This window comes from Lolium perenne, chromosome 7 (genome assembly GCF_019359855.2).
Source record: "Lolium perenne isolate Kyuss_39 chromosome 7, Kyuss_2.0, whole genome shotgun sequence".
In the NCBI taxonomy this organism is placed as follows: domain Eukaryota; kingdom Viridiplantae; phylum Streptophyta; class Magnoliopsida; order Poales; family Poaceae; genus Lolium; species Lolium perenne.
The window spans coordinates 289,785,838-289,797,437 of NC_067250.2; positions in this window are offsets into that span (position 1 = coordinate 289,785,838).

Here is an 11,600-nt window from a genome sequence, read left to right on the forward strand (position 1 = left end):
AAAGTGCAGAAGTTGTACACCAAGAATATCAAGAAGTGGTCTGAAAAGGAGTATATATGCTCGGTTGAGGAAGTACAATGCCTATTAGAAGCCTAGAAGTAACAGATGCTCAACAAAGTTCTGGAACCCCACTCAACACAATATCTATGATGACTTATATGCAGAGAAGACTTACCGGGTTGCCCCTATGCACTCCATCAACTTTGCTCATATGGATAAACATGCAGCGTACTTTGCAGAGGCTAGAGAGATTTGTGAGGAGTTTGGGCTCATCAAGTTGATGAATTTCAGCCATCATTATAATGAAGATATCATTGCTCAGTTCTTTTCCACTGTGTACATTGGCACCAATGATGCCAAAACCACGACTTGGATGACTGATGGCACACAACTTTCTGGCACTTGGGCTCAATTTGCTCACTGTTTGGACTATCCAGTGCTCCCTCCCAACACTAAGGGTGTCTTTCGTGCTCACAACACCAAGAAGCCCATTGACAAGGCTCTTCTACCTCACGTGGCGAGGTGGTTCTTGGCTCCGCCGAGTATCTCATTTTGGTCTATGAAATTTCTTCTGCGCATATACGGTTGGCTGCAAAGATCAGATTTTTGGCTTCCTGATGAACCTCCCCTACTGACATAGGCATCCCCAATGGGCCTGCCGAAGATAGTACCCGGGATTTACTGAAGGCCCACGACTCGAAGAATAAGAAGAATCGGAAGCCCAAGTTGTTATTAAGGAAAGCTAGAGTTTTATTAGGAGATAATATTTGTAATCTTGCGGGATGAGTTGTAAACCTTCCCGAACTCTGTAACTTGTTATCCCTCGGCTCCACCTCCTATATAAGGGTGAGTCGAGGGACAAAGAAAGCATCGAATCATTGTCTCACAAACCATAGTTTTCATATCGTCGAGTACTTTTCGGCTGAAACCTTCGAGATCTACTTGCCCTCTACTTCCAACTAAACCCTAGTCTACAACCCGTAGGCATTGACAAGTTAATCCCTTGTCAACTGGCGCCGTCTGTGGGAATTAGAGGCGTCAAGGATCTGATCTCGATGGCACGTTCAAGATCGTCGACTTCATCAACAGCAAGCAACGCGATGGATCGAGGTAAACAGATCGCAACTGGTCCTGTCGATTTTGTTCCTCACCCGCCCTCCCATTTGGATGCATATGCGTATCTGGAGGAGCCTATGGAGATGACGTTCGGAAGATTCCACTTTCGCGTCGAGAAAGAGGGAACGTATCGTCTCGAAATTCCGATCTCGTCGGGATTGTCGGCTGTCGATTCCGATTTTTCGAGCTCAACATCGTCAATCGAGTCAGGCGAAGAGGAGACTTCATCGCCACGCTTCATCAGCACCAGGGCAAGCGAAAAGCTCGCCAAGATCTTCAGCGACATGTCCTTCGAGTCATCCGCGAACTCCTATATAAGCGATGACTCGAGCAGTGTCGATAGCTTTAACTTCATCGACAAATCCACTACAGTGGGCAAGGTCTTCACCAATCTTTATGATGGTGTCACCAACCCCAGCACAGATCTGAATACAAAATACCATCAGATTTATGTCATCGGAGAGCCAAGCCGCGATCAGGAGGAAACGTCTGAGGCTTTCGACGATTTGGGAAATCCATACGTCGATCCCTCTGATTTACGACGAGGTCTAGGCAACAAATATGTTGGACCTACGCCTCGTGTCAGGGTTCAACTCCCGCAAGCAGCATGGGATAGAGCCGCAAGAGCTATGGATGGCTCAGAACCAATGGCCACAACAGCCACGCCAGAAGAGTTGCAAGCCTATCAATATAGGCTCGCACGAGCTGCGAGGGAATTGGAAAAACAAACAGCTGCCCTGAACAGAAGAAAGGAGGCAGCCTCCGCGTCAAGCAGGCGAAGGGCAGAGCTGAGTCGACAATCTGGAACCTCGGGAGATAGCCACAGGGAAGCTCGGAACAGAGCAAGATCAAGATTGCAACATACTATACATGAAGGAGAAAGAGAGCACTTGGTTCAAAACCTCGACATGTCTTTTATGTCGATAGACACGAGAGGGAATATTATCCCCAAGACACCAGAAGCTGGGTATATGGCGACACAGGCCTTTATCCTTGCATCCAGGCCACCTCCAGGAGATCCAAGGGAGGCACTGTACAACATGGCAATGGCAGGAGTCGGAGCCATGGGAACGGCATTTGCATCAACACCTCCCGAAGGAACAGCAAGACAAAATAGTCCACGACCTGCGGCAGCAGCAGCGGTTCCCGAAGGAACAAGTGGAGCAAGAGACACGGCAGCGCAGGCAAGGGTGGACAGAGCACAACAAAGTTGAAGGGAACATCGGCATTCCCCAGAACTAAACGACGAGGACATGTGCGGTTTGCCATGCTTCACGAGGAGAGTCCGAAAAACTCGAGTCCCTTCGGGGTTTAAACTGCCTGATAACTTCAAAAAATTCGATGGTCTGCAAGATCCAGAGGATTGGCTAGTTGATTACCTCGAGACGGTGAAAAGCTTACAGGAGGAACCAGAGCAACAGCTATGCAAAGCATCCAGGTGCATTTAAGTGGAGCCGTGCGATCTTGGATAAAAAAGCTTCCTCCAGGATCTATCGACAGCTGGGATAGCTTCGAGGACGTGTTCGTCAAGAGTTTCCAGTCCACCTGCAAAAAACCTGCATCGCTAGAGGAATTGAGGGCGTGTCGACGAAAGCCAGATGAATCAATGAGAAAATACATCCAAAGGTGGAATATCATTAAAAACTCGGCAGAGAATATATCTGACGAGAGAGCGATAGATGCGTTTGTCGCAGGAATCAGGCGAGGAGATTTTGTCGAGGATTTGGGGAGAACCAATCCAAAGACAGTATCCGCATTAATGGAGATAGCAAACAGATGGGCAGATGGAGAAGATGTTGTTCACAACAAACGGCATAGGTCACCAGAGGAGGACCGCAGCCGAAATTAACAAAATAGGCGACGATTTCCTCGGCAGTACTCGGGCTATGATGCTCCTGGGCAAATTTCGGCTGGCTTCTGAGCAAGCGCCGGATGAAACAATAGAGATGATTATCAGAGGAGCAGCGAGCAGCGAGGCGACAACAGAGATGACTCTCGAAACAACAGGCAAAATACAGGGTCAAGGTTTCAGAGACCTTTCGTGTCTCCCGAGGAGATGATGAACGGGCCGTGTCAGATGCATTTTTATCTCGACAATAACGGAAAAAGACAGTCAGGACACTTGCAAAAGGATTGCCGAAATTTCCAGGCAATGTTAAGGTGGGCAGGGCATGCCAATGCTCAGGCAACGCCCAGAAATCCTCATGGACCCAGGAGTGAGATTCACCTGCCACCTCCTCCCGCAATTACGGACGATAATCGACATCAGCTCAGAATTGCGGCAGCACCTGCACCACCGCCTTATGTTGATCCCAATTCCAACGGAGCGGTCTCGATGATTCAGAAAGGCAGGCCATCCAATAGAGCTCAGAAAGTAATCTCGCGACAGGTGTTCATGGCAGAGAAGATGCCTCCACCAACGGTTGAGTATCTAAATTGGTCAGGGCAAGATATTGGATTCACAATAGCGGATCATCCACAGCAAGTTCCTCGACCAGGGCAATCAGCACTTATCTTACCAGCAGTAATTGCAGGATTCGAGGTATCTCGAGTGTTCATAGATGGCGGCAGCAGTTTGGACCTTATGTATGCAGATACATTAAGGAAGATGAATATATCCCTAGCAAACCTGAAACCAACCGACACGCGATTCCACGGTATTACATCGGAGAAGCCAAGTTATCCGCTGGGGAAGATTAATCTCGATGTCCAGTTTGGGACCCGAGAAAATTACAGAATAGAGAAGCTGGAATTTGAAGTCGTGGATTTCCCATCACAATACCACGCTTTGTTGGGGCGCCCAGCATATGCTAGGTTTATGGCGGTACCACATTATACGTACCTGTTATGGAGGATGCCTGGACCTAAGGGACCAATCACAGTCAAAGGAAGCTTTGCGCTAGCCGATAAGTGTGATAAGGATTTTCATCGACTGTCAGAAACCTTCGGGATGCAAGCAGAGTACATGGCATCAAGGCTCACGACTGACTATGATGTGTTGCCAGATGTAGGAAGGCCAAATAAAGAATCAACTTTCAACACTGAGAAAAATTCTAAGGAGGTGCAGATCCACCCGACAGACCCGAAAAAGATGACGTCCATTGCAAACGACATAGACCTCGCATAGGAAAGCGCGCTCGTCGAGTTCCTCCGTGAGCACTGGAAAATCTTCGCATGGTGTCCAGCTGACATGCCAGGAGTACCCAGGGAACTTGCCGAGCACCACCTAAACTTGGATCCATTAGCGAGACCAATCAAACAACCTTTGCGGCATTTTTCGGAGCCAAACCGCAAAGCTATGCTGTCAGAAATCGATCAACTAAGAGAAGCTAGTTTTATCAAGGAGCTGCATACAGAGGCCACATGGGTGGCAAATCCAGTGTTGGTGCCGAAGAAAAACACTAAAGTCCTTCGCATGTGCGTCGATTTTACGTGTCTGAATAAACATTGTCCAAAGGATCACTTTCCCCTCCCGAGGATCGATCAAATTGTCGACTCCACGGCAGGATGTGAACGTCTTTCCTTCCTGGATGCATATTCTGGTTACAACCAGATCAGATTGAAAGAAGAAGATGAAGTCAAAACAGCGTTCATCACACCTTATGGCGTGTTTTGCTATAAAACAATGCCTTTTGGTCTGAAAAACGCGGGAGCAACATACCAGAGGATGATGCAGAAGTGCTTAGCAACACAGATTGGGAAAAATGTGCAAGTATACATCGACGATGTCGTCATAACATCAAAAAAGGGGACAACGCTAATCGAGGATCTGAAGGAAACTTTCGACAACTTCGACAAGTTTTGCCTCAAATTGAACCCGATGAAGTGTTCTTTTGGTGTCCCTGAAGGAGAACTTCTTGGGTTTCTAGTTTCAGCAAGAGGGATTGAAGCAAATCCCGAAAAAATCCAAGCTATCGTAACAATGAGGAAGCCAACAAAGTTGAAGGAAATACAGCAGTTAACTGGGCGAGTCGCAGCTTTAAGCAGATTTGTCGCCAGACTGGGAGAAAAGGCGTTACCGTTCTATGCTTTAATCAAGCAAGGAGAGAAATTCCAGTGGAACGAAGAGGCCGATAGAGCCTTCGAGGATTTGAAGCGCACAATTTCGACACCACCAATCTTGGTGGCGCCGAAAGAAAAGGAACCTCTCCTATTATACATCGCAGCCACACCTCAGGTGGTTAGCACGGTGCTAGTCGTCGAAAGAGAAGAAGAAGGGAAACTCCATGGAGTGCAAAGGCCGGTATATTTTATCAGTGAAGCTTTATCGCCTTCCAAACAGCGGTACCCGCAGTACCAGAAGTTAGCATATGGAGTATTCACGACAGCAAGAAAATTGCGCCACTATTTTTCGGCACACCTGATAATAGTGGTCAATGAAGCACCTCTATCACATATATTGAACAATCCAGAAGCTACAGGGCGTGTCTCCCTTTGGGGAATAGAACTTTCCCCTCGGGACATCACGTATGAAAAAAGAAAAGCAATCAAGTCGCAAATTCTACCATATTTCATTGCAGAGTGGATGGAGCTACAAAATACAGGACCCCCAGATTTGTCGAGAACTTGGACCATGAACTTCGATGGATCCAAGAGAGTAGAAGGAGCTGGTGCAGGAGTGATACTCATATCACCTGAAGGCGACAAATTAAAGTATGTCCTACGGATGACGTTCCCAAACGCATCTAACAATGAAGCAGAATATGAAGCTCTTATACACGGGATGAAGATGGCAAAAGCTTACGGCGCAACTCGACTAAAAATCTTTGGCGACTCACAATTGGTAGCTCAACAGGTTATGAACCAATTGAAAGGATCGTATGCCGCACCTAGAGGGGGGTGAATAGGTGCTAACCAATTTTTAGTTCTTTTTCAATTTAGGCTTGACACAAAAAGTAAATTCTCTAGATATGCAACTAAGTGAATTTACCTATATGACAAGGCTAACAACTAAGCAAGATATATCTAAGCAATATAGAGATAGAATAGGATAGAGGTAACCGAGAGTGGAGCACGCGATGACACGGAGATGATTCCCGTAGTTCCCTTCCTTTGCAAGAAGGTACGTCTACGTTTGGAGGAGTGTGGTTGCTACGAAAGCCAAACCAACAGCCACGAAGGCTTCACTCAGATCTCCGGTGAGCAACGCCACGAAGGCCTAGCCCACTTCCACTAAGGGATTTCCTCGAGGCGGAAACCGGGCCTTTACAAGGTTCTTGGGGCACACATCCACAACCAAATTGGAGGCTCCCAAATCTGTTACAACACAACCAATCAACAACAATACATCAACACAAATCAACTACGGAACCAAATAGGAACACTAGCATGAGATCCCTCAAACAAGAGAGGGGGAAATGAAGAACGCTTCGGTGAGGATGTAGATCGGTGTCTTCTCCTTCGAATCTCCAAAGATCAAGAGCTTTGGTTGGGGGAGGAAGGAGATCTTGCAAATCTTGAGTTTCTTGAGGTGGCTCTAATGGAGGTGGCTTGGCAGATTTCTTGTGTAATGATTGAGCAAGCAACCAAGGGAGAAGAAGGGGGGTATTTATACCTCCCCTCAAAATTGAGCCGTTGCAGCTTCCGGGGGGCCGGATATTCCGGCCTAAGTAAGGGCCGGTTAATCCCCCCCCCCCCCCCCCCCCGGATAATCCGGCCTTTGGGAAAAAACCGTGACTTTATCCGGCCAAATATCCGGCCCTATGCCAGACTTGTTTTTCGTTCAGTCCTTAGCCAAATTCGAGGGGGCCGGATATTTCCAAAATATCCGGCCCGGATATTCCGGCCCTGGTACAATACCGGGATAATATCTGGGCAAATGTCCGGCCCCCATACTGCGCTGCTTTTCCCTCGAAGACTTAGCCAAAATCAGGGGGGCGGATATTTCAACAATATCCGGCCCGGATTATCCGGCCTGGCCATCTTTTGCTGTTAACTTTTGACAGACCGACCAAAACCAACACACATAAATATGAATCTATGTAAACCCTGTACCACTTAAACAAACATTAGTGTATCACATATATTGACATCAAACACACAAAACATAATGTGAGAGATGTTCTTTCAATCTCCCCCTTTTTGGTGTTTGATGACAATATACGGATTTGCAAGGGAATCACTATAGAGACAAGCATGATGGCAAAACAGAGAGGCACTCCCCCTACATGTGTGCATATAAGTAATTTGCATTTGAATACAAATACACAACACATAGGAGTATGGTGCCTCAACACAAGAGATATCCATCATGAGCTCTAACAATAGACATTGACACATATGAAGTTGAGATAGGATGCAAGAAATCATACCCATGTGTAGATATATAATGCGGAGATATAGCATCACACATAATGTAATATCCTTGATCTCAACAAATAGAAATCCGAAAACCATAACAATGCCTCACACCACATAGCACATAGTTTTGAACGGGACACAAACAAACCAAATAGTTCAAATAAGAGGGAACACAAGCAATATAAGAATGATAAACGCATATGCTTGTGCCCAAACCATGAAAATCCCCGAGAATCCTAATAGAACACTTCTCCCCCTTTGGCATCGAGACGCCAAAAAGGGGACAAGCGCGATGCTACATGTCCCATGGGAATCACTCGGAGGCTTCTTCATCATCGGACTGGTATGCCGCTTCCTCTTCTTCCTCATCAGTGTCAGATGCATCCGGAGAGCAGCGAGAGGTGTTGGACCTTTGAAGGCAATCATCAAGATCACTCCATGGAACCTGTGCAGAGTGCCATCCACTATAACCCTGGTGAGCTGGAGGATGAGGCGGGGGACCTTGATCACCACTGAGCTTGTGTAGAATAACCGCCTGAGTATGCTTAATCTCAGAACGCTCTCGGCTAGCTGCATAGTTCTCCTTATGGATCTCAATGTTCATGCAAAGGATGTGACGCTGAAACCAACTAAGCCGGCTCACTTGCTTCCTCATAGCCGGGACATCAGGATGACGAGCACGAGCAAAACCACTAGAACGAGCATCACCCATGAAAGTGTCAGGTGCAGGAACAGCTGAAGAGACTGGCTTAAGCCTGTAGGCCTTCTTGACATTGTGCTTCACAAGAGGATACCCACTCAAGTCTTCACCACTCACAGCCACAGAGTTGTTGATGAGAAGCTGAATGTAGGGTGCATAGGGTATGGTGGTCCGGGAGACCATGGCATCATGGATCTCATGGAAGATAAAGTCCATGATATCAAGAGTGAAGTTCCGTTCCTCATTAGGCTCACGAGCACACTTATAGCTGAGGTGCATAAGGTCCACAAGGGCTCCCCGGAGAGCATCATTGTGTTATCACCAGGATTTGACCGAGTCAGAGGTGGGCCGCGATCAAGATGGATTTAAAGAATATACATAGAAGAATTACGTGAATCGGCCTTACATACAAAGTTTGGGCTAGTTGGCCCGTGTATCTGTAACATAGTAGGATACGTGTCGTTTAGGTAAAGTTTGTCTCGTGCACGATGGGGATTATTCCCACGTTAGAAAGTCCCCTGGACTATAAATATGTATCTAGGGTTTATGGAATAAACAACAACCAATGTTCAACCACAAATCAATCTCGGCGCATCGCCAACTCCTTCGTCTCGAGGGTTTCTACCGGTAAGCATCGTGCTGCCTAGATCGCATCTTGCGATCTAGGCAGCACAAGCTTTATGTTGTTCATGCGTTGCTCGTACTGAAGCCTTTTTGATGGCGAGCAACGTAGTTATCTTAGATATGTTAGGGTTAGCATTGTTCTTCGTATCATATGCTATCGTAGTGCAACCCTTGCATATCTAGCCGCCCTCACACCTATCTTAGGTGTGGGGGCGGCACCCCGCTTGATCTTTATTTAGTAGATCCGATCCGTTACGGTTGCTCCTTGTTCTTCAAGGATTAGTTTAATATCTGCAATAGTTAGGCCTTACAAAGGGTTGGAGGATCCAGCGGCACGCAGGGTGTCGTTTGCTAGTCCTAGACAGGATGTTCCGGGGATCAACCTCATGTTGGTTTTTAGGCCTTGTCTAGGATCGGCTTACGATCACCGTGCGTGGCCGCGAGGCCCAATCGTGAGTAGGATGATCCAATTATGCGGTGAAAACCCTAAATCGTCGTAGATCGCATTAGCTTTATCTTGATCAAGCAGGACCACCATATATTCGTGCACCTCGTACGAATCATGGGTGGATCGGCTCCTTGAGCCGATTCACAGGATAACCTGAGAGCCGATCGAGGCTCGTATTTAATGTTTACGTGTATGCCATGCAGGAAACTAAGCGAGGCATCTCCATCACCTTCCTGACCAGGTATAGGTCAGGTGGCACGCCCTTGCATCAGCATCGGACGTGTGTACCAGAGGCTTTGCGGGCCGTCGCTCGGAGGGACCAGGGCCAGCCGCAGCCCTAAGTTGTTCCCGGCTCTACTGTGTTGCCCGTCGCTGCTCGCCGGTGGGTTTTGACCGCAACACATTCTGGCACGCCCGGTGGGACAAGCTTCGACATCAACCACATCGCCATCTACATCTAAGATGGCGGACGGCACGCCAGTCACGTACGAGGATCTGACCGACGAGCTCAAGAAGAAGTATGACGAGGTCAAAGCGATCCTCGAGGCCGATCTCATCGGCTCTTTTCACAGAACCCGTTCACATGGCATCAGGTGGAAGGGGTTCTCGCCTAACGGTGCACTCGATGGGATAGACCTCTCTGCCCTGTCAGAAGAACGCACCAGGTCCCTGCGGCAGGAGATCAACTACATGGTGGCTCACTCGCTACACCGCCACTCTGAGAACCTGGTGAACACTTTGGAGTGTGTTGCTCTTCGGGTGATCCAGGAGATCATGAGGCATCAGTACTCGCCGTCAGGACCATCTCTCGGGACACATCAAGGAGAGTTGCCACTCCAGTCCCGTCCACCGCTGCCATTTGCGTTGGCAGCACCAGAAGTGCCGAATTCACCGGCATTCGTCGTCTACAAGATCGGTGGTGACCCTAGCGACTGCCAGTTCTTGCATGAGGCGCCTAAGGAGATCCCTCACGGGTACATGTGCACATATGTGCCAGACTGCGGTAGCTGGGCGCTCACAAACCAGGCCGCAACATCAGGGACTTCTGGGAAAACAGGAGGAGCGTCAGCGACAGATCTTGAGAAGCAAACGTGGCTAACTAAGTACGCCACCCCGACGAACCTCCAGAGCCCAGCTCCTGCAGTTGGCTCAGAGCTGGAAAAGCAAGCATGGCTGGCTAAGTACGCCACCCCGGCGAATCTTCAGAGTTCGACTCCTGCAGCCAGCACCGTGGATCAGATCAGTACGATCCTGAGAGACCAGTTCGACATGGTGCCGAAAAGGAGGACAATCGGCTATTCCAAGCCGTACCCCGACGAGTACGAGTTGGTCCCGCTACCACCCAAATATCGGCTCCCTGATTTCTCCAAGTTCAGTGGATCAGATGGTTCCAGCTCCATCGAGCATGTGAGCCGATATTTGGCACAGCAAGGAACGGCCTCAGCGTCGGATCCACTACGCGTGAGGTTCTTCGCACAGTCCCTCACGGGATCGGCTTTCGGGTGGTACACCTCGTTGCCACCAGACTCGATCCGGACTTGGAAGCAGTTGGAAGAACAGTTCCATATGCAGTACCACTCAGAAGCTTCCGAGTCTGGCCTTGCCGATCTAGCACAAATACGTCAGAAGCGTGGAGAAACTGTGGCAGAATACATCCAGCGCTTCAGAAATCTTAGGAACCGATGTTATTCGGTTCGTGTGACTGAAAAGGAAGCAGTCGAGTTGGCAGTGGTGGGCCTTGCATCACAAATCAAGGACATGGCCTCTCAAGCAGACTACCCTTCGCTGGCGCACATGGTTCAGAAACTGTCGGCATATGAACAGCGCCACCCGGACTTGTACCAGGACAAATTCAAGCACCAAGTGGTCCTGGTCGAGGCAGATGAAGACGAAGTTTCTGCGGGAGATCAAGAGGTAGCAGTGGCTGAATGGACTCGGGGGGCAACCCCTGTGTCCTGCAAATGGGTAAAGCCACCAGACCCGCCCAGGGGGTTTGATTTTGACGTGACCAAAACTGAGCAAATCTTCGACCTCTTACTCAAGGAGAAGCAGTTGAAGATACCCGAAGGCCTCAAAATCCCCACGGTTCAGGAGCTGAATGGAAAGCCATACTGCAAATGGCATAATTCGCTCTCCCATGCCACCAACGACTGCAGGGTTTGGCGTCAGCAGATACAAATGGCGATAGAACAAGGACGTCTAATTTTCAACCAGTACGCCATGAAGGTTGACACTCACCCCTTCCCCGCCGTTAACTTGGTGGAATGCACTTACCCTGAAGGTTGCCAGCCAGGATCCTCGTTCAGTATCAACATGGTAGGACCTGGGCACCACTCTGGCAAGGATGGAGACGAGGGCAGCTGCTCTCGTAGCAAGGACACAGAGGAGGCCGCTCCACGCGATCGGCTCCGT